The sequence below is a fragment of the Gymnodraco acuticeps genome, unplaced genomic scaffold, assembly GCF_902827175.1.
Source record: "Gymnodraco acuticeps unplaced genomic scaffold, fGymAcu1.1, whole genome shotgun sequence".
Lineage (NCBI taxonomy): Eukaryota > Metazoa > Chordata > Actinopteri > Perciformes > Bathydraconidae > Gymnodraco > Gymnodraco acuticeps.
The window spans coordinates 1,761,428-1,785,551 of record NW_022989899.1 but is presented as its reverse complement, the minus strand read 5'-3'; the positions used below and the strand labels follow the sequence as shown (position 1 = coordinate 1,785,551).

The 24,124-nt window shown below is 40.8% G+C and overlaps 1 protein-coding gene across 2 annotated transcripts in view; it reads left to right on the top strand.

Annotated features, from left to right (window-relative positions):
• Positions 1–503: 503 nt before the first annotated feature.
• LOC117539765 (kinase suppressor of Ras 1-like) overlaps positions 504–24,124 on the top strand; it is a 72,636-nt gene continuing 49,015 nt past the window's right edge. The window contains exon 1 of one of the 2 annotated variants that reach the window (XM_034206081.1): positions 504–829. The gene's annotated coding sequence lies outside the window, so the exon portion shown is untranslated. Of the gene's footprint in view, positions 830–19,294; positions 19,414–24,124 lie in introns of those variants that run through there. The other variant, XM_034206090.1, reaches the window with a different exon arrangement.

Here is a 24,124-nt window from a genome sequence, read left to right as displayed (position 1 = left end):
TATATTGTTATATAGGCCAACCTTTATGATGATGAAGAGATGTCAGAAAGATTATAGATGATGAATCGGGTGGTTAAAGATTTCTATGAAAGTTGATCAGATGTGTGCATAATAAATCCAAATTGTCTGGTGTAATTTTGAGAAAGAAGAATAAATCATTATCGTTTTGTATTAATAGGTTATGAATCAAATGTATCAGTTCCCCTGAAATCCATTCATATTGCATTAAGTTGATGCACCCTAGTACTTTGAAATATGTATTCCCCCAAGACCCCGAGCACTCATAATTTTCGCAATTTTATTTTGTATTTATTGGTTGTGACTCAAATTTTTGTATTGTTTGTGTGTAGATCTATTTGTAAAACACGGTTTACGTGCTGTCTTTAAATGTAGGCTACTAAACGTTTCCTCGGTGTTTAAAGGAAAAGTTGAAGTGTTATTTTGTTTTGAAAGTCCAAACAGGATGCTGCTGTTCGTGTTTGGTTTAGCTTGATGAAAGACACTTGTAGCTCTCTGAAGGTTCAAACATTATATATACAGTCTATGGTTCAAACACGGAAACGTGCTTGAACGATGCACTGAAGTTTGCGACAGACCAACTGGTCTTCAGGGATTTTTTGGACAAGAGTTGTGCCAATGTGGACGAATGGACAGCGGCTCGGGCTGAGCAGACAGGCCGGTCCGCAGCATCGAGCCGGGGGCAGCTGAGGCTCTGCCGCAGGACCTCTTCCAGGACCTGAAGGACCTCTGCCTCTCCAACTTGCGGGCTGTCAGCAGCAGGTGCGCCGCATCCAACGAGCTCCCCCAGCGGGAGACCTGCACTTTGGAGGTACGGTCCACTTGTACTCCTCATGCGGCTCGAACCTCCACTAAGTTGATCCTCTTCATAGGTTTTAATAATTGGTTATACTCGTTGGTTTTATTGTTTTAACCATATGGTTTAATTATAGGGTTTAACCGTATGTTGTAATTGTAGGTTTTAACCATATGTTCTAATGATAGGTTTTAACAAACCACAGATAATAATCAGAGATTAAAATCATAGGTTCTAATCAACCACAGGTTCTAAAAAAACGTTATAAACATGGGTTCTACTGTAAGTTCCAATCATAGGTTCTAAATGTAGATTCTAACCATAGGTTCTAATCACAGGTTTTTACAGGTTCTAATCATAGGTTTTAACCATCAAAGGTTCTAATCATACATTTTAATCATAGGTTCTCACCATAGGTTTTAACCATCAAAGGTTCTAATCATACATTTTAATCATAGGTTCTCACCATAGGTTTTAACCAGACACTGGTTCTAATCATAGGTTCTAACCATAGGATCTAAGCATAATAATAATAATAATAATGCATTACATTTTTTATTAGAGCGCATTTACAGGTGCTCAAAGCGCTTTACAAGTACACATTACACATATTAGACATGTAAGAGTCATTACTGCGGACATTACCCATAGGTTCTAACCGCAGGGGGTCAGGTTTCAACAAGCCACAGGTTCTAATCGCAGGTTCTAACTTTAGGTTTGAACTAGTCACTGGTTCTGACCATAGGTTCTAAGCATTTCTATGCATAGGTTCGAACCATAGGTTGCAATCATAGATTCTTACCGTATATAGCCAGGTGGTAATCATAGGTTTCATAAAACCACAGGTTCTGATCGTAGGTTCTTACTATGGGTTATCATTATGTTTTAACCAATCACTGGTTCTGACAACAGGTTCTTAGCATAGTTTATGATCGTATGTTTTAAATGTAGGTTATAACTATAGGTTCTATAATAGTTTTAACAAACCATGGGTTGTAATTATAGGTTTTAACCATCGGTTTTAATAATAGGTTTTGATCAACCACCGGTTATATTCATAGTTTTCTATAGGTTCTACGTATAGGTTTTATCCATAGGTTATAGTCATATGTTTTAATCATAGGATTCAACCATGAGTTATTTTGCTTTTCCACTGAAATTAGTTCTGTGTTAGCTCCATGCTGGTGCTAGCTTGGTTACAATTGGTCGCGTTCTACTCATTTTGCGTTATCGGCTTCACTGCTTCTGTACCAACTTTCTTCTCTTTGATGTTCTCGCCATGAAATGTTGTTTTCCAGGTAAATATCGCCCCAGCCTCCAACGTTATCCGCTTATATATATATATATTCTCGGCTTTATCCCAGCAGATTGTTGGTTCCAAATGAGAACCAGTATTCAGGGCCTGAGAGTTGGCGCCGCTGTAGTGGAATCACGAAAAACTGGTTCACAATCCTGCGCTGTCTACAAACCAGACCTGCAACCACTTTGGTGGAAAAGGGTTATAATTGTTATCTCACACACTGTGTGATGTATCTGAGGAGCTGTGACGAGAACCTTTGTTTTGTACGTCTCTGACAAGAGGCTACATTTAGCTGTGGTTCCCTCCCACACATTCTGAGCAGCCCCTACTTACAAGAAAATTAAATGACGCGAAAGACAGTGGGAGTATGTTGCTATGCTGGGGCTCACGTACAGATGTGTACAATCAATTATGTACTAACTGTGCATCATAGCTTTGTCATTTCTTGTTTACCTTTCCTGTCTGACCCATAGACATATCCATCTTTATAATTCATCCCTGAATGTTGCAGAATCAAATCGATTAAATAACGGTAACAATTAAAATACAATCTATTCAGAAAAATATTTGAGATTGTGTGTTCTGTATTCAAGAAAATCCAGAGGAGGGAATAGTAAATAGTTTACGTTATCAGAAATCAGTCACGCCATTCACCACAGATAAAAGAGAATTGTCCATGCTTCTTGTTACATTCTCAACGAGCTGAAACAGACCACTTAGTCCTGAGAAGTTATCTGATTCTTTAAATGTTAAATGCAAAGGTTAAGGATTTCGAAAAGCTCTGTAATGGTGAGCAACAAGAAATATCGTTTAGTAAAACTTTTGACACAGTAATATTATCAAACAGTAACCTCCAAAGTGAGTTCATACCTAACTAAGCAGTCTTGTTATGTCACAAAGTGTGTATTTGAATGTGGCAAAGAGTTAGCGCCCACACTAAGGTGGAACATTAACAGCCACATTAGCCGATAGAGTGTCAGAAGAAGGCAGTCTATGCAAAGTATTAATCACAGTGAGGAAAACCCCATGTGGTTTCCCAACTGCCTGCTCTTGTTTTCAACCTCATTTAACTTTCCCTCTCAATTCAGTTCAAGACGTTCATCTCTGACGAACAGTGCCCACATATTCTACTCTCTTTTGTCTTCCAGTTGGTGGTCACTCAACCCGTACTTGTCAAGGATCTGTCTCTGCTTTTCTATCTTTGACAGTATAGAGATATTCTTATCATAGTCTCTCTTAGTGGCAGATAACTTTCTGGCTTTTAGTTTCTTCCCTCCAGTATTTTGGTAGTGTCTTAAGCATTGTGTTGTAATAAGTTTTACTTTGATTTCTGTAGTGTTGTTGTGAGACTGCCCACAGTGTGTCTGAGAAGGGGCAGTTAGCTCTATCACCGGCTGACAGATCACACCAACGCGGTTCTCGTTCTAGCTCCGTGCAAGCGCTCTTCTGGTTCGGAACCGGTTTTTCTTTTCAGCCCCCGTTTTGTTCACACCGCCCAGAGCCCGCCTGGTGCTGCCGCTGCTGCGTCATGACGTCACCGTTTACGTCGCTGATTTTCTCCCCAACGGCGCTCACAACAACAACAACAACAACAACAATGGGGGACTGCGTCGGGTCGATGATCGTGTTGCTTTTAATCACACAAAGCCAGATTAATTTAAATAACTACTACTCCAACCTTATACTTTTCTCCAGAGTGCCGTGGTTCATTGTTTATTAATGTATTTCAGCGCCATTTACCGACCGCTGCAGTGCTGCTCGTCCACCGGAGTTTATTCTCCCGTTAACTCACGGCAGCGGCCGCTGTAAAGTCTTCACTGTCTGACTGTCACACAAGCAGCTGATACGTATCCCCAGTTCCCCTTAGCCTAAGTGAATGTGTTTCAGTCTGAATTGACGCAGTTTGGCATCACAATGCTGTTATGAAAGTTTCTCTGGTATAAAATGGGTGATGTTAGCATAGCAACCGAAGCTAAACTGACTATCTTGACTACTTGTTGCTATCCTATTGTGGCATAGGCCTAAGCCGTTTTCTACAGGCACATTTTACCGGCGTATTCTTCATTATGATTCTACTTGTGATAGTCGGACATGACAACCTGTGCAGCCCATGTATTGATTCCATCCGATAGCTGCTATAATACAAAACAACACGTCTGCCTGCTCTCCACAATGATCAATAACAGCGAACGGATGGTCAAAGTAAGGTACAAATAAACAGAATCACACGAAGCCTGGTTAGTGTTGCCTGACTTTATAAAGTGTGTTTTTTTACAAGTGTGTGGTTGCCTTCTAGTCACTTTGCTCAGCACTTCTGCTTGTTACAACTTTTATTTGCCGTACTCGCCATAAACTGTTAGCTCAGGTTAATCTCGCCCCCTCCGAAGTAAGCGTGACCTATGCGGGGAAAAGAGCCGGCTCCGCTGCCGTGTGAACAGGAAAAAACGGTGCTTATCAGGCTCTAGCTCCGAACCGGCCCTGGAACCGCATTGGTGTGAAAGGGGCAAGGTCTCTTTTCTGGGCTCAGCTCTTGGCTTCAGAGTGGGGGTGTCTCCAGGGGCTGGATATTAAAAAATGAATGTTAATTATCATTGGGTATCTGTCTAATTCTGCTCTACATACTTTTGTTGGTGTTTTTCTGTATAAAACATATCTGCAGTATTGGTTGTTTGTCCAAGCGAGTATAGCTATGATGACTGGATGGACTATTCAGCGCAATGGTTTGGATCTCACTATCAAATACTTTGAGCCAGATTGCAATTGGTATTTGGAAATTATAAAATGTTCTCTTGATTGCTTTCAGCACTCAGATGGTTTTCTTTGGTGAATTCACTGCTATGTTAGAACTTCCTTATGCTGGTCTGGTTTAACCAAGGTACCTACTGTATAGCTCATGCTATGATAAATGAGATGGTTATTTCTGGTACTCGGGTATTTGTTCTGACTTCTGGGGCATTTTTGAAAAATCCTGACATTTGTTTTCTTCAATGTACTCTCCTTCTCTGTCTGCCTCTCTCTGTATCATTTGTATCCTTCCCTTTTCTGGACCTTTTTGTGTAGCTTTTATTTTCATTGTTATAACACAGTCAAGTAAGCCTACAGAAAATCATGTAGGTGATGAGCCAATTGAACAACTTAAAGTCTATTTGATGCATAAAATCAAAAATGATATGTCTTATATTGTTGCTATTTATGCCTAAAGCTGAGGTGGAAAGTATATAGTCGGCAGCCTTGTCTAAAAGGTTTTTAACATTTAATGCAACAACACCCACATGCACATTTTATTGTGCAAATGTTTTAGTAAGAAAGCCCACCTATCTGGTTGTTAATGCTGTGTTTGTGGTTTAGGGAGTTTTTGAACAACTCATTTGCGAATTAATTATTTAATATGAGTTGTCTGGGAAATCATGCTTCTTAGTTTGGGGGAAGCTTCAATGCATTAAAGCTGCTATAATGTCACATTTTCGTTGCCTAAATGTCAGTGAAGAGTTATACCGTTGATTATTAAATGATAGTGTAAATGTGGACCCAAATGACAAGGTATTTCTATAAGTTGCATTTTATCAGAATCATCAGGAACAGTGTAAGCCTTCATCAACTAAGAAGCTGTTTGAAGGTATTAAACATTTTGAATCAGATTGCTGATTGGCTAATATTAGTAAAACATGTCATCTAAAAGTCTGGTAATAAAATAAAACAACATCAAAGTAAGTTGCAACAGAGGCAAAAGTGAACTGGAGTAGCATGGGCACTTTCAGTCTCACTGGTTGCTAAAGCGAGTGCGACTCATAGTGGTTAGATTTGGTTAATCGATCCAGTCTAGTGTTAGGCTTAATATTGAACTTTACTGGACAATAAACTTAGTTTTGACTCACATACCATTTCCATCCACAAAAGAGCATTCCTCCTATTTGCACTCTACCTTTACATGTTTTCTATCCATGCTGTCTGTCTCCACTAGGAACCGTTTGTCCTCTATCATACACATCACATCCAAAATAATTTTTTCTCCGGATCCTCAACCAACAGAGCCATCACTGACCAGACCACAGAACCCCATTGTCCCATCCGCATTCCCCTCTGGTGAATTGAACCGTTTCATCCTGCCTGTCCTCTTCCTGACAAATGCCAATGTGTGATTCAGCCTCAATACTAACCACCATACACTGACATCAGTCAACAATAACCTGACTTATCCACGTAATGTTTACATGATGCTGTGTGTGGGCATTGCTGGTATTACCCTGTTGTGCTATACCGGTCAAGCTGGTTTGGCCTAAGCCTATTTACAAGTATAAGGAATAACCCTGACAAGCTGGATCCGTTACATTCTGGAATATACGTAAGCCTGCTTACCGTGACTGCTTAAAAGAAAATATCAGTAGTTAAAGGTGGGGTAGGTCATTTTGGAGAGACCAGCTCGAGTACGCTAGAATTTGAAAATACACAGCCGGGCCGGCTAAAATGATTGGTCGTGCTTTTTACAGTACTACGGCTTCCACAGATGACATTTTGTTATGGATTTTTTGTCAAAGCACTTAAGATATTCATTGTTATCGGGACGTTAAGAGCCATTCCATGGAATATAACAAAGAGTGTATCTCGAGCCGGTTTCTCAAACTTACCTACCCCACCTTTAACAATTCATAGTATTTAAATGTAGGGTGCATTTTTGTAATCAATCTGAGGCTCTATCAGTGGTTGCGTTAGACTTTTTCGTTGTCCGTCATTTTGACGGACAGGATCGTAACATTTCCGTCATAATCCATTATTACCCGTCATTTTATTTGATACAAGTTTTTTAAGAGTTTTAATGATGAGATGAGACATATTTCAATCAATCAATCAATCAATGTTTATTTATATAGCCCAATATCACAAATGTTACATTTGTCTCAGTGGACTTTACAGTTTGTACAAAATATCAGTATGACAATACGACACCCTCTGTCCTTAGACCCTCACATCGTACAAGAAAAAACTTCCGAAGAAAACCCACAGTTTAAAGGGAAAAATGGGATAAACCTCAGGGAGAGCAACAGAGGAGGGATCCCTCTCCCAGGACGGACAGACGTGCAATAGATGCCGTGTGTAAATTGAAAAGATAATACATTTGCAGCATAGGTAGTCCAAATGTAACATTTCCGTCATAATCCATTATTACCCGTCATTTTATTTGATAAAAGTTTTTTAAGAGTTTTAATGATTATATTTCATATTTATATTTGGGTACTGAGCAAATGTTCCTTCATTCATTTTTTTAAATGATTCATACAGAACTTTTAAGGGCATGGAGAAAAAAACACACCGACCGTGTGGTCACTTTTCATGTCAACACGAACATGAATGATTTATTTTTTCCTGCACTGACAGCACAGCAGAGGGGGGCAGAGGCCGCTACAAACACGCGACCATTGTGCCTAAACAGGCAAATATGAACAATGCCATCGTTTTAAACGAGACAATTACAATCAAAATATGAACAAACATTTACAAGAACAACTCAATTGACCTGCTGTAGCCAAGCCTGAACGCTGATTTCTGCATTGTCGTGCACCCTCGGACAAATCCGTTACTCATCTTAGCTTTTCTACAGGTGTCGCAGAACATTTTGCCATCTTCCTTCCTCAGCCACTTAAACTCTTGCTCCCACTGAACCCGGTACTCCCGCTTGAACTCCTTGCCACTTGATTGCCCCTCTGCCGCTGGCTGAACGCTGTCAGTTTTAGTCTTACTGGCTTGTCCTTCATCCTCCACCGCATCAATCCCTCTTTTTTCACCTCGTTTATCCACACCATCACAATTACTGGGCTTATTAAAAAAGCCTCGGACGATCAGCTGCCGTGACATTTTGCGATTGCTAAAGCCGGTTAAACAACGAGGTAATCAACGAGGTCAAAAACAAGACTAGACAATAGCTACTTAATATACACACACTCGCCACCAACTGGACAGGGGTGTGAATGACTAAATAATTGTTACAGACTACAGTAGATTACAGTAGATCGACCTCAGTCTACCTGACCTCGAAGGATGTAATATAATGTGGGCCGCTGGTGGGCATTTTGGCGCTGTTCCGAGTTGTGTTCTAATCAGTCAAAATGACGGACTGCTTTCAGATTTTTCCGTCATTGTTAGAAAAAATCCGTCATTTACGGAAAATATTCGGTTAACGCGACCTCTGGGCTCTATACTAAAATAAGAGTGTTCTATTTTCTACATGATGAACACACAGGTTCGTTTAAATGCATAAAAGAAAAAACATTTCTATTGATATATATTATATCAAATGTAGGCGTTATCAGTGAGGATGATAATTTAAGATATGATGTAACGTGATAACCTGTTACAATATGCCTACACAAATAAAATAGAAAGTGTAGGCTATAGCTTACAGACTTAGAGAAAAATGTAAGCTAGTTAGCTCGCTAAAAGTTTATTAAATAGTATGGCAGAAAATTAACTTTTACACTGTACATCAGGGGTGCCCAACCTTTTTTGAACCAAGAGCTACTTTTAAAGTTGCCAGTCTGCCGAGATCTATCAGTCCAAATAGAGAGCGGGGGTGGGGGGGCTGGGGTGCTAGCGAACTATCAACTGGGGGGAGCCTTGCTGCGGGGAAACGGCAGACCTCTGTCGGTGCAACTTCAATGATGCCTTCTAAAAACATAAAAAATGAAGGGCGGTGACGGCCGTCATCGAATCGAGCCGGCCCTTGAAGACCGGCTGTTCTGTGATTCTCCAGATTCTCCAGATGGCCAGTCCGCGGAGGGTGGAAAATACATACCGGAAGTAAAAAAAGATGTGCAACGGGACAGTGTTCCCACGGGAAACACAACTTAAAATATTAAATGAAACTAGAGAATGCAATTCCTGAAGAAATTGCTAGTGGGAATGCTTTATGCTGAAAAGCTGACGCTAAACTGCTATGCTGAAATGTAATGTGTAAGAAGAAAGTGAAGAATTTAGATTGAAATGATACATGAACACTGGGGGCTTGAATGTGTGATGAGAGAAGAAAAGAAAGTAAAAAGGCTTGGAAAAGCAGCAGAATATTTGAACTGCAAACTTCTGAACTAACTTGATGGCGAATGATCTGTCGCCATGCCAACGGCATTTGATGACACCCCATAATACGCTTAGATGCGTTGATGGCTGCATCGTTACCAAACCTGTGAAGTTTTGGGGCGTTTGGAGCCGTTTCACTGAAGTTATGAGAAAACTGTGTTTCATGGCGAGCATTGTGTTGCCGTGGCAACGGCATTTGAAGAAATCTCAAAACTGTCCCGTAGATGTCTTCACGGCTGGACTGTTAGCACACATGTGAAGTTTTGAGCACTTTTTGAACATTTTCATAGGAGTTATAGCGTGTGTTTTATGGCGAGGGGTGCGTTTCCATGGAAACGGCATATGGTGAGATCTCAGATTTGGCGTAGAGCTGTTGAGGCATGGACCAGTGATATACAAGTGAAGATTGGTGGACGATTGGACGGTGTCGATTGGACTTACAGCGACATCATGTTTCATGGCGAGTGGTCTGTCGCCATGGCAACGGCATTTGATGACACCCCATAATACACTTAGATGCGTTGATGGCTGCATCGTTAACAAACCTGTGAAGTTTTGGGGCGTTTGGAATATTTTCACTGAAATTATGAGAAAGCCATGTTTCATGGCGAGCATTGTGTTGCCATGGCAACGGTATTTGAAGAACTCTCAAAACTGTCCCGTAGATGTCTTCACGGCTGGACTGTTAGCACACTGCTACCTGAAGTCTGCTGCTCTGAGCATGTCAGTTGGAGTGATGACATCATCGTGTTCCATGACACAGGTGTTTATATTTGAGCTAACGAGGTGTGCAGAGATCAAAGGTTTCCATTGTTCTGAATGAGAGATAAACCTCTTACATGTGAACGTTTTGTGGAAGAACCGTAACAGATATCTGTGAAATTTCAAAACGTGAAGCATGTCAAGGAAGTTGAGTATCTGAAGTGTAATTTTTGTGTACTTTCGGGTTAATAATGTGGCCTTTTTGGCAGTTTAACTAAAGGTGTGCGGCTGCTGCTGTGAGGAAATATCAGCCTGAAATTACAATGGGCTTTAATGGAGGTATGTTGAAAGTTTTTGTCACTTCATGCCCTCAAGAGGCATTTTGTTTAATTATTTTTGCCTAATTATTTGTAATTTTTCAAGCTACGAGATGTTTTCCTACATTTGTCATGATAAATTATGTCTCAGGAATGTAGGGTTTGGGAATTATGGCAGTTTTAAAAAAATATATGAAGGCAAATTTCAAGATGTCCTACCCTCTAGCTGTGACATCACACACTCTAGTTAATGTTAAAATCTGAAGAAAACCTCTAAAACAAGGTCTGAACAATGTTTAATATCTCTAAAAGTAAGAATCAGATTTAAAAGTTGTTTTACACGAATAATGTCAGAAAGATGTGTAACATTTTAAAGTTGGAATGAGTTTCTGAGTGAAAGTATGAATGAACAGTTAGCAGTTGAAGTCGCATGAAGATTTGTTGAAGTCTGAAGATTTCCTCCATTGACTTCAATGTTAAAAATGTGATGAATTATGGGATGTATCTCTGGAATTATGAAAGTTATGAATGAGAAAAGTAATAGCCATCGATTCCCGACCGAGCTGAACGTTTTGATGTTTGAACGGAGTTTCTGCGATGTTCAATGCGGGAGGAGAAGAGGGCCAAAATAAAAAATGTCCTAATGTTCTAGTTGGGGTGTAACGGTTCACAAACATTTCGGTTCGGTGTACCTCGGTTTCTAGGTCATGGTTCGATACGTTTTCAGTACAGCAGAAAAGATTATCACAAAACATAAAATATTTTTTGGGGTTTTTTAATTATTATTAAACTGTGAATAATGTATTCACAAAATATAATAAAATCAACAATAAGGTGCAGCATTTCGATTAACTGAAATAATCTGTATTTGAACTTTACTGTACTAGTACTCACAAAACACAACATATTTGTTTTGGGTTTTTGATTATTATTAAACTGTGAATATTCACTCTAAATACAAAATATAATAAAATAAACATTAAGGTGCAGCATTTCGATGAACTGAAATAATCTGTACTTGAACTGTAGGCTACTGTACTAGTAAGGCAAGGCAAGGCAAGTTTATTTATATAGCACCTTTCAACACAAGGCAATTCAAGGTGCTTTACAAAAATGAAAGACATTCAGACAAAGGCATTTAAAAATAGTCATTAAAAAGAAAAGATAATAAAAGCAACATTAAAAGAAAAAATACATAAAAAGTACATGAATAAAAAGTTACAGTGCAGTTTAAGATGTGAATAGTTCACACAGAAGTTCCACTTTACTGATGAACACAACGGCTCAGTTTCAATTTAAAAGCAGCGACAAAAAGAAAAGTCTTCAGCCTGGATTTAAAAGTAGTCAGAGTTGCAGCGGACCTGCAAGTTTCTGGGAGTTTGTTCCAGATATTTCAACCCAGTCTCACAAAAAAACGTGTAATAACTACGTTGGTCCACAACGTAGGACGTAGTATATCTACAAAAACGCCTCTGAAATTGTAAAATGCCTACGTTTTTTTTTCACCATTCATTCCAATGGCTGGCGTCTATGTCACGTGATCTTCACATTTCTCCCTGCAGAAAAAAAAAACATGGCCGACCTTCGTTTTATTCTCGGTGTAAAATGCCTATTTTAAGGTTAGTTTGGTCATTAAAATGCGTTTTGATGTCATTTGATGCGAGAAATATGAGTTGTTATTTAAGATTATGTGTGCAGTGGGTGTACATGATCTTTAGTTTGCTAGTTATTACGAAGATTACTTCAGGAAATTGTGTCTATACAACGTTTTCATTGTTACCAAGATGGTTGCTAGGGACGCTGCTATCGATATTATTTCTGTTATGTTGTGTAAAATGGTGTTATCTTTATTGCTACCCCCTTCCCCGTCAATGTATAGTGTTGGTCCACAGCGCAAACGTATTAGTTATTAGCTAGACTTGTATTTAGCATCTCAAAACACATGTAAACAGCTTCATGCCCGGGAGGCGAAGACCGGCAGTCCGGCACACTAAAATGTCCGTGCAGAACAATACCCATGAAATGGGATGGGACCACGGCAGACCACCGCGTCCCCCCCTCCCCCACCCCGTCCCCAGAACTACACATGCTGGCACGTCTCTACTGGGAATTGTAGTTTTAAAAGATGTTTTCATATTTCCCATAATAAGAAGTTGCCAGTATTAAACTGTGTACATCCCTGGAGGACAGAGGGTGTCGTTTTTCTCATACTGATATTCTGAACAATCTGTGCTGTTGTATTTGCTGTAAAGTGTCTCTATTGTAGGCTAATTGTATTATATGTACAGCACTTTGGCTCCACCAAAAATCGTTTATAAATGTGCTATATAAATAAAACTTGATTTGATTTGATTTTGGAGGTTTAGGGGATAGGAAACACTCAAATTAAAAACATATAATTAATAAATGGGTGAAAATTGCTTGTGCCCAATGGGCAGCATTAATATATACCCACACGACAGCTAAGGTCAGAAGAGCTTTATTTAACAGCTGGTCTTATGTCTGTGACCCCTCCTGTTGTTTATTGATGAGCCTGAAACATGCACTTGTCAAGGTTCAGAGGCACATTTTGCAAATCTGGCAGTAGCCATCGATCATCTTAAGATAAGATATACTTTATTGATCCCAAGTTGGAAACATTTGCGTTACATCAGCATGTGTAACAGTTGTAAATATGCAGTGGTGTTTATTTGTAAATCATTTAGTATAATCACACAAATTCTGTGTTTTATATTTAATAATTCTGTGTTCTTTATTTATTGATTGTTCAATACCTGACAAGGTCGGAGATGAAAAACTTGGGTCACAGGTTCCTCAACAGTGCATCACAAGACATCTTTCAATATTTGTGTACCTCCACCATTAAATTGTCATATTCTGCACATTTCTTATACTATCTACATCTTATAAGAGTATAATACATATGTATAATATCAGTTAAAATAAGTGCTTCAACATAGTTAACATTCCTGGAGGTATACACAAAGTTTTACATTCATTGCATAACTACACCGTTTGTGAATATGTCAATAAACCTTAGAAAATCTTGAAAGGGATGTGCAAAATAGTCATTATATACAGTCTTTAATTAACTATTAGTAGAGAATAACGAGTAATGAACATACTTTATAGGGATTCTATTAATATCTAATAATAAAAATAATGAAATTCAATAACATGCTTTAACCACTAGGTGTCCCTTTATATCAGCTGGTGCACCTTTATGGTGTAAATACAGCCTAATCTACCAATTGGATCAATATAAAAGTCAGCCGAATTAGTGTTTGATACTGCAAGGAGGACGTATTGTGTGAAAAGAAATGTAAGATGTGTTTAATGGCTGATATATTTATGATCCATGTCACGTTTTCAGTTCCTCATGTTTGTCTCATCAAGGCTCTATAAATAGAGAACTACAGCAGATATGTAACATTTAATGCAGCCGAACCGTGTATTACAATGCCGTTATGTGATGACTTTTCAAAGAGAAAAGCAGTGGACCAACACTAATAACGGTGTTGGTAACGGAAAATAACGTATCTATTGTGGTGATTGACATTATTCACCCACGGATCATGGGTTAGGCCAGGGTATTGTTCTGCACGGACGTTTTAGTGATTTTAGTAATCTTCGTAATAACTAGCAAACTAAAGATCATGTACACCCACTGCACACATAATCTTAAACAACAACTCATATTTCTCGCATGAAATGACATCAAAACGCATTTTTAATGACCAAACTAACCTTAAAATAGGCATTTTACACCGAGAATAAAACGAAGGTCGGCCATGTTTTTTTTTTCTGCAGGGAGAAATTTGAAGATCACGTGACATAGAAGCCAGCCATTGGAATGAATGGTGAAAAAAAACGTAGGCATCTTACAATTTCAGAGGCGTTTTTGTAGATATACTACGTCCTACGTTGTGGACCAACGTAGTTATTACAACGTTTTTTTGTGAGACTGGGTTGGATATTTGGAGCATAATAACTGAACGCTGCTTTACCATGTTTAGTTCTGACTCTGGGGACAGAAAGAAGCTGACCAGTCCCTGAAGACCTGAGAGATCTGGATGGTTCATAATTCAGTAGGAGGTCAGAAATGTATGTTTGGGCCTTATCCATTCAGTGCTTTATAAACCAGCAGCATTATTTTTATTAGTACTTCACCTAAGCAGCCAGCTTGACATTAGGACTTGCTTGCTTGTCATTGTATTTTCATGTTTTGTTTAAGAAAAATTAACTTGTCCACATTTCTTGCCGAAAGGATCTGCTGGCACTAACAATGTCTCCTGCTGTGGAGAACACCCTCTCGCGAGGGACAGAGGTAGCAATACAGCCAGGGTAGCGCTTTGCTAACATGGCAACATAAGGATATTTGGCGTTTGTAATAGCTTTGGCTCGGTCTGAAACTTTTTGCGAGTGGTGGAGGCTTAAAGTGGACCTATCATGCTATATTTGAATAATATATTGTAGGACCATACCTATATAAAACATTTTTAAATACCAAACAGATCATGCATTTTAGCCATGCCTCATTTCACTCTATTTGCTGTATTCCAGCTCTGTTTTTGCAAGAGCTGATTCTGTGGCAAATGAGCTGCAGCTGACCATGCCCCCTGCAAAGGAGGGGGGTGAGGCACGAGCGTCATGTTACCATGCTGTTACCATGCCAAGGCAACCTCTCATTCCCCTGATAGGTGGAGAGTTGCTCATAGGCGGAGCACCTTGTTTCTGACGTCAGAGATATTTCAAATCTGGATCAGTTTTTATCAGCTTCGTTGCAGCCCCGTTTTTAGAGATTTGGGTATGGAGGAAAAGAGAGAGGGTTGTGTTTTCTGACACTTGGTGAGTTCCCTGACACACCGGGGACACATATTCATATACACTGAACTAAAATATAAATGCAACACTTTTGTTTTTGCTCCCATTTTTCATGAGATGGAACTCAAAGATCTAAAACATTTTCTATATACACAAAATAACCATTTCTCTCAAATATTGTTCACAATCTGAAAAAATCTGTGATAGTGAGCACTTCTCCTTTGCCGAGATAATCCATCTCACCTCACAGGTGTGGCATATCAAGATGCTGATTAGACAGCATGATTATTGCACAGGTGTGCCTTAGGCTGGCCACAATAAAAGGCCACTCTAAAATGTTCAGTTTTATCACACAGCATAATGCCACAGATTGTCGCAAGTTTTGAAGGGAGCGTGCAATTGGTATGCTGACAGCAGGAATGTCCACCAGAGCTGTTACCCGTGAATTGAATGTTCATTTCTCTACCATAAGCCGTCTCCAAGGCGTTTCAGAGAATTTGGCAGTACATCCAAACCGGCCTCACAACCGCCAGACACGTGAAACCACACCAGCCCAGGACGTCCCACATCCAGCATGTCACCTCCAAGAGATCGTCTGACACCAGCCACTCGGACAGCAGTGCTGCAACAATCGGTTTGCATGACCAAAGAATTTCTGCACAAACTGTCAGAAGAACACCGTCTCAGGGAAGCTCATCTGCATGCTCGTCGTCCTCATCGGGGTCTCGACCTGACTCCGGTTCGTCGTTGTAATCGACTTGAATGGGCAAAGGCTCACATTCGATGGCGTCTGGCACGTTGGAGAGGTGTTCTCTTCACGGATGAATCCCGGTTTTCACTGTTCAGGGCAGATGGCAGAGTGTGGCGTCGTGTGGGTGAGCGGTTTTTCTGATGTCAATGTCGTAAATCGAGTGGCCCATGGTGGTGGTGGGGTTATGGTATGGGCAGGCGTATGTTATGGATGACGAACACAGGTGCATTTTATTGATGGCATTGTGAATGCACAGAGATACCGTGACGAGATCCTGAGGCCCATTGTTGTGCCATTCATCCACGACCATCACCTCATGTTGCAGCATGATAATGCACGGCCCCATGTTGCAAGGATCTGTACACAATTCCTGGAGGCTGAAAACATCCCAGTTCTTGCATGGCCAGCATACTCACCGGACATGTCACCCATTGAGCATGTTTGGGATGCTCTGGATCGGCGTATACGACATCGTGTTCCAGTTCCTGCCAATATCCAGCAACTTGGCACAGCCATTGAAGAGGAGTGGACCAACATTCCACAGGCCACAATCAACAACCTGATCAACTCTATGCGAAGGAGATGTGTTGCATTGCGTGAGGCAAATGGTGGTCACACCATATACTGACTGGTTTTCGGACCCCCCCCAGACCCCCCCAATAAAGCAAAACTGCACGTTTCAGGGTGGCCTTTTATTGTGGCCAGCCTAAGGCACACCTGTGCAATAATCATGCTGTCTAATCAGCATCTTGATATGCCACACCTGTGAGGTGGGATGGATTATCTCGGCAAAGGAGAAGTGCTCACTATCACAGATTTGTTCAGATTTGTGAACAATATTTGAGAGAAATGGTTTATTTTGGTGTATATAGAAAATGTTTTAGATCTTTGAGTTCATCTCATGAAAAATGGGAGCAAAAACAAAGTGTTGCATTTATATTTTTGTTTCAGTGTATAAAAAGACATACAAAAGTGCATTTTGCATGATAGGTCCCCTTTAAATGCTAGCGGGAGTTGGGTTTTGCACTTTCAATCTTTTTTCTTTTTGGTAACCGGTGATATTCACGTACGGATGATGCCTTTTCAAATGAGTGTGCAAGTTTGATGTATTGCCAGCCGCGTAACCAATTTTAGTTTGAACAATGCCGACAAACAGCTTGGTTCGGTCCACCTGTCTTTGTCCTTCATCCTTGTACGTAACTGCGAAACCAAAATGTTCCCAAACCGGAGACTTCATGATGCTGGAGGATTTTTCGGGCTCAACTTTATCTGCGTTCGCCATTTCGATAGTTCCTCAAATTACTGACTAAATTTGAACGCATCCTCCCTGTGACCAGCTCTCATAGTATGCCTCTCGTCCCAATGAAATGACTTGGCTTTCTCTATGACGCGTTGAACCCAATTGTGAGCAAATTACACTGAAACGCTGCGACGCAGCACCTGAGATTACAATCACAAATCTTTGATGTGTTCAAAGTGCATTATTCTGGCACAGGAAGATTATGTTGTAGGAAATTAACGATAAACGGAAATTTGTTCTATTTTTAGACACATCTCGCAATCGACTGGGAATCTCCCAGAATGCTAAATACCAAAAGCACTCCATATTTTCAAACGGTACAGTTTATGCCCGACTATGCTCTGGCACATAGATCAACTATCTACCATAGTTTCCTCATCCTTAGAAATGCTGTAATTTATGTTACAGGCAAAGTATAGGTAAACAGGTAGGGGTTTGCAAGGTTGTAATGTGTTTTTAATTTGTAGTTTTAAGCTAGCAATTAGCTGGTGAAGTATATGTGAGCTTGCAGCCACAGAGAACCTACAGTGAAGAAAACACTTAAGCCTGAACAATTGAATGAAGATGTGCATTTTGCTGCCGAAAAATAATCTTGTTTTTTGCAGCTATTGAAGAACAAAGTTATATGTTTTTCCTAAAACATTAATGCTCTCTTTATTAAGATAATGTTAGTACTCTTTTCAGCTTGTTCTTTGCCCTCTGAAATCTTAATAAATATAGCTACTTTTCTTGTGAGAACACTGTCCACACTCAAAACCAGGGTGAAAGCATGAATTGAGCCGTTGAATTCTGACCAAGATTGGTGTCAGTTCCCTAAGCACTTTGAACAGTGTTATCCAGTATTATTGATCATTTCAAATATTTACATTACATTACATGTAATTTGTTAGACACTTTATCCAAAGCGACAGTACTGTGGACAATCCCCCACAGGAGCAATTTGCGGTGAAGTGTCTTGCGCAGGGACACAACGACATGCTGACTGCAGTGGACTCAAACTTGCTATCCCCTGATTCGAAGTACAGCACACTATCACTGAGCCATAGCCTCCCCCTTTTAGATGGTTGTCACAGGATTATCCTGGGTATTTTAGTTCGAGAGTCAGGAACTATGGAGTGTTGCAAAAAAAAAACGACTTGAAAACCCAGAAATGAGCAAGCCTTTCATCTGGTACCCTTGTCTTAAAATTACAGTTTTGGAACGTGTTTATGGTCAGATGCCTGAGAAAACGGTCTATCGTAATATAATCTGAAGACATTTAAAAACTTTTTCTATGCATATGTATAAAATACATCATTACATACCCGAGCTTCTATGCGTCAAAACTGCGGTTTTCTAATAAGCCTAATTAGCCTTTAAGCTTAGCAGTGGTGATCGCGCAGCTATGCGACTGTGTTGTAGTTTGTTCATAGAGTTAGCTTTTTACCTGTGGCGTTTGCATTTATGCTTGAAAAATCATAAAGCATTGTAATATGTGGAGATTATCCTGCTGAACAAAACATGTAAATAACATAAACATGTGTTTACCACAGAATTTATTTTCATGTTGTTCCATGTTCCAAAATCCAATGAAAACTCCCATTGCTTTTAGTGGAGGGAGCCCTTGCGATGCTAACTTCCTGGTTGGTGAAGACATCTCTTCACCACTCTATTTTGGCTTCATGCGACACTGAGCGACTTTCATTGGACCGAACGGGGCACTGCCTCTATTGCTGTATCCAGTTCTCTTAATACTTCCATGGTTGTAAGGCCTGGGTGTGTGAGTGCTATGTTGACCATGCTAGTGGGGTCTGTGTGTTGGACAGGAGCCGCCACACTGCTGTGTGATGAGCACTCACCCAAACTAGAATGTGTTGAGTCAGCTGCTCTGCAAGCCTCTGTCCCTCCCCAGTGTGCTATTTATACACACCCAGAGCAGCCTCTGTACATACCAACACAACACACACACACACACACAACACACACACACACACACACACACACACAAACACACACACACACACAAACACACACACACACACACACACACACACACACTCACACACACACACACACACACACACACATCACACACACACAACTACACACATCACAGACCACACACACACACACACACACACACACACACACACACACACACACACACACACACACACACATATCCCCTTTAAACAATATTTATGAACAGTACAGTGAATTCTTTTTTATGCCTTATCGTGACACTTCGTTGAGGGAAGAGGCGACAGGTGGGCTCAGAGAGCAGCAGAGAGACGTTCAGGCTGCACGGGAGGCACACACTCTTTAACTCAACTCGCAGATCACATGTAGGACACTGAGGTAAGCGATGAGTCAACATGGATGAACTTTTTTAATGATTGCACTTGGGATTGGAAGAGGGGAGTGTCTGGCTTTCTGTTGATTACAGTCTGTTAAATGCAGAAATATATTGGTAATGAAGTTCCCATTTAACCGGAATCTGTCTACGCACTTGCTTCTTTTATGCTGCAATGGCATGTGGGTACACCCTATTAGTTTTGTTGCAACACTATTTCAGTGTGATGTGGGTGTGTTGCTTTGCATGTTGCAGGGCCTCTGTTTGTATCCGTCTCGCACAGGATATACATAAAAAGATTCATTGTGGATAGCAAATCAGCACAAATACAGTATGATAATGGTCTCCCCCTTGCACTGTCACATACAGTTCTTGGTGTTGAATATTTGCCGTTCATATTTCTCTCCATCTTAAGTATTTCGATATTTTACTTTCGGAAAGTGTTACTATCATGGCTAAAAAATACTCCATTATAAGAAATGTCTTGCTATCCAAAAAATAGAATATCAGGTGTTGTTTTACATTCATAATGAAGCTTACCAGAGTGAGCAATGCATGTTTTGTCAAGTCATACCTAGTCTGTCATATGAAAACCTGAAATGTATTGAATATTTTTGAGTCAACATTTTAAATTGTTGCTAAAACCAGGAAATATTTGATGTCCATTTCAAGAAACTACATACATATGCCATGGTTAACCTCAAAGGAGGAATTTAAGACGTTTTTTTTTTCAGTTTGCGTCTTCTCTGAGGAAAGAGATACTTCTATCCAAGCTGTATCTATAATCTTCTACCTAACTACTGTGATTGTTTTCTGGCCTCTGAGCTTTGCCAAAATGCCTCTGACCCACACTCAGGGCTGTGCCTGAACGCCTCCTGCAGAACAGTAAGCTGCTGCTCTGCTGACGCCTCCTGTGCAGACACGTTGTTGGTTTCTGGCCACCGCTGATCTCAGCAGCGCAGTGTGTACTCAGAGGTGTTGCTATAGTGCAGTTCCTGTGTTAGCGCTCTCTGTCCCTGGTTCAGTTTGGAGCCACTAAAGACCTGACTAGCAACAGGAGTCGCTCTGTGAGCTGTGAGTCACTCTGCAGGAATGTTTGGTCAATGAGCAAAATACGGTTATAATTGGTGACACCGGTTGCTGTCAGTTTCTGTTGACCACCGTCTGTGTACGCTTTATTTGTCAGCAATGTGTGTGAGGCATCATGTCATTAAATCTACAAGTTGTTGTTGTTGTACTGCGTGTTAGTAAATCATATCCTATTTATGATCCCCCAGAGATAAAAATGTCTTTCCATGACGTCTCCTGTAGCCCCACCATCAGGTCAAATGGTTCACCTCTACACCCGAAAGATGTAATGTTCGGATCTCATGGAACTTACATTTCCCCTTGGGGGAATCGCTTTGTTCTCATACAACCACAGTGAGACCTTTGGCCACTCATGCTGGGAGTAAGTGTCCTTGTACCAGTATATAACTGGTAAACTGTTAAAGAGAATATATTTGGCTTATTTTCAGGATTCATATTAATATTTAGTTTCTCTCCTGTGACATGTCTCCATGCTTTAATGTTCAAAAAGCTCTTTATCTTTCTCACACTGCCTGTGCTGCGGCACCTCTTTTCACCCTCTGTCTGAAACCAGAGCCCAGTCTGCTCTGATTGGTTAGCTGGCTGGCTCTGTTGTGATTGGTCAACCGCTTAGAGATGTCCCGGCCCTTAATAATTCCTTACATTTATTATAGCGCTTTTCCAGATGCTCAAAGCGCTTTTACAAATACACATTACACATATCATACATGCAATGGTCACCACTTAACCAATCGCGTACAATGTGTTGGAGCGCTAGCCAATAGTGTTACAAAGTGATGTGTCTAGGTTATGTAGGTAAACAAAGGAGTCCAATGGAGGCGTTTCAGGCAGGGGGGGGAGTGTGGAGGGAACTTTGGGATTTTATATAACACACTACAGGAAATAAACCCCAAAATGCATAATAGGGCCTCTTGAACCAACAAAATCTCTAATTTGAAAATAATGACCGAATAAGTGATAAGCTTCTTTGTCTAAATATTGCAATTATTTGATCAAAACAGATGCTGATTGGTAATGCCTTAGTTATTTGTAATGCTGGATGATTTCCCTGCATGGTAGAGCTGGCGGTCCTTGTACAGGGGCTGAATCCTGGCTTGCTGAACCCAGGTACGATTCTGACCTGGTGCCCATTTACCCGCTTCATCCTCTCTGTCTCCCCTCTTTCAAGTCTGTCTGGTAGTCCAAACAATTGAATGTAAATTAATCTTTGCATTATACGACGGCACTGTAAGGTGTGCTGGCTATCACAGAAACAAGGGGGACGAGAACTCCCCCACCTTGTCTGTATATATTTTTATTTAATTCATTAGTGTGCACACGTCCTTATTTTCACATTTTGCGTGTACATTCCTACCGTGTGTTGCTCTGGAGGAGTTGTGCAGTGCGGGATCAGACGTGTTTCCACAGAATTACCTTGACTGGGACAGTTTAGTGAAATGCACAAAGAGGGAGAGAAAGACTCCTCCTCTCAGGTACTAGCCCGAGCCAGATCCATTCATTTCAACACAAGCCATGAATTAGTGAACCTAATAGAGCTGAAACAATCCATTGATGAGGAAGCAGAATTCTCTACTTCTACCTTCATGGGGATTTTCTGCGGTTCTGTCTTAAACTATAATAGTGAAATTAAAATATCTAGATTGTATATTGTTGGTCAACAAAATCCTCACTATTAAAACAAATTGTGAGATAACAGGCTATAAAACAATCATCAGTTGCAACCCTAACTCATTTGCTAAAACGATGTCACATCAGTTTCAAATCAGCAATCTTAACTCATTCAGCACCTTCTTTCTCTAAAAGTGCAGTGCAAAAGAAAGTCTAATTTGTCATGTTTTTTAGTCCCACTGCTTTTCTGTTTTAGTTTTTGTCTTTTTTTCTAACTAAACAGCATTGTATCACTGACATGTCGATCGTTTTAACTGCAACAGAGTAATCAGAGTGGGTCACAGTGCATCACTGCTATGGTCTGTTGATATTACAGTCCTAACCTGTACCCACACACGTAGAGGGTTATGATCGTGAACAGAGATCTTAAAGAGAACTCTACGGTGGCCCTGAAGTGCAAGACACCACAGCATTTCAGAAAACACTACAGCATTTCACAAAACACCACAGCATTTCACAAAACACCACAGCATCACAGCATTTCACAAAACACTACAGCATTTCCCCGGAGTTGGGGAGTTTCAGTAGAAGCTGCTGGGACTCCCAGCAGCTGCTACTGAAGCCTTCCGAGTAAATCGCCAGAACGCCGACACCTCCTCATCTCCACCGCTCCCATGTTTTCTTTTGTGTTGCCATAAGTTAGGCTCTCTGCGTTTCTGCGCTGGGCTAATGCTAATAATGCTAATGCGAGGATAATAAAATGGCGGCTTCACAAAACTTTTTGGGAGTTTTACGGGGCGTGGTTTGCAATCCGTCCAGCCAATCAGAAATAGGAACCTTTTTCTCCCACGAAAGTCCCTGCTCTCTAACCTCATTCACACCAACGGTGTTTCGGGGCCGGTTCGGAGCTGAAGCTTGAAAAGCACCGGGTTTTCCTCTTCACACCGCAGCGGAGCAGCCTCTTAGCTCCGGAATCCGGTTCATTTCAAGCACCAAAAAATTGTCCGGCCAGAGCAAAAGCACCACATATGTCACGCTTACGTCGAGGCGGGGGCAGAGACAGATCAACTCCTGAACAACAACAAGAAGCCCGCGTTTTATCCAGTTTGTACACAACGATGGAGAAACTTAACAAACAGCAGTGGTCCACTGAAGAGACCTACTACTTACTGAGAATCTGGTCTTCCGAAGAGGTACAGAGGAAGCTGGAGCACAATCGGCCATTGTTGTTGTTGTCGGTGCCAGCTGTGAGGGGTTTCCGCGCGGTTTGGCTTTATGAAGCTGGCACGCAAACGGTTACGTCATGACGCAAACGATGACGCAATGACGCAATGACGCAGCACCAGTCGGACTCTGGGCGGTGTGAAAAGAGCCTCCGCTAAACCGAAGAACCGGTTCTGAACCTGAAAAGCTCTAGCACGGAGCTTGAACCGGAGTTGCGTTGGTGTGAATGAGGTATAACAGGGACGGAAAAGGGGGTAAAAAGGTTCTCATGAACTCATTTTAGTTCCGGATTTTTTTGGTGTGAACGTAACATTTCGGAACTATATCGGAACTCAAGTGGGAAAAGTACTGCGATGTGAACGCGCCTATTGTATGTGCTCTTTCAGTACAAGTACAACCTATTAGTCTGCCAACACACATACGGCTTATAGTGGGAGTTTGAGAAATTCCAAACAACAACATATTTTAACTACTCAACGATACATTTTGTGTAGGTATATGGAGCCGATATTGCCTTTTCGTAAGGGATATGAATGTAAGGAAGTGATTTAATCTGACATGTTTCGCCTGAAAGCTTATCACAGTTAGAACTATTTTTAAAGTCTGGTTGCTTGAAAATACTAATGCATCCACAGTTTAGCAGAGCTTTTGAGAGAGTGTGTATTTTCTGCCTGTCCCCATTTTTGGCTCAAGTTCTCTGTTTCCTGTCAACCATGCCCCCCCCCTCCTGCTCCTTTCCCTCCTTGCCCTCTCATTATGATCTTAGTCTTATATGGCCTGTAGTCCAGGGGCATG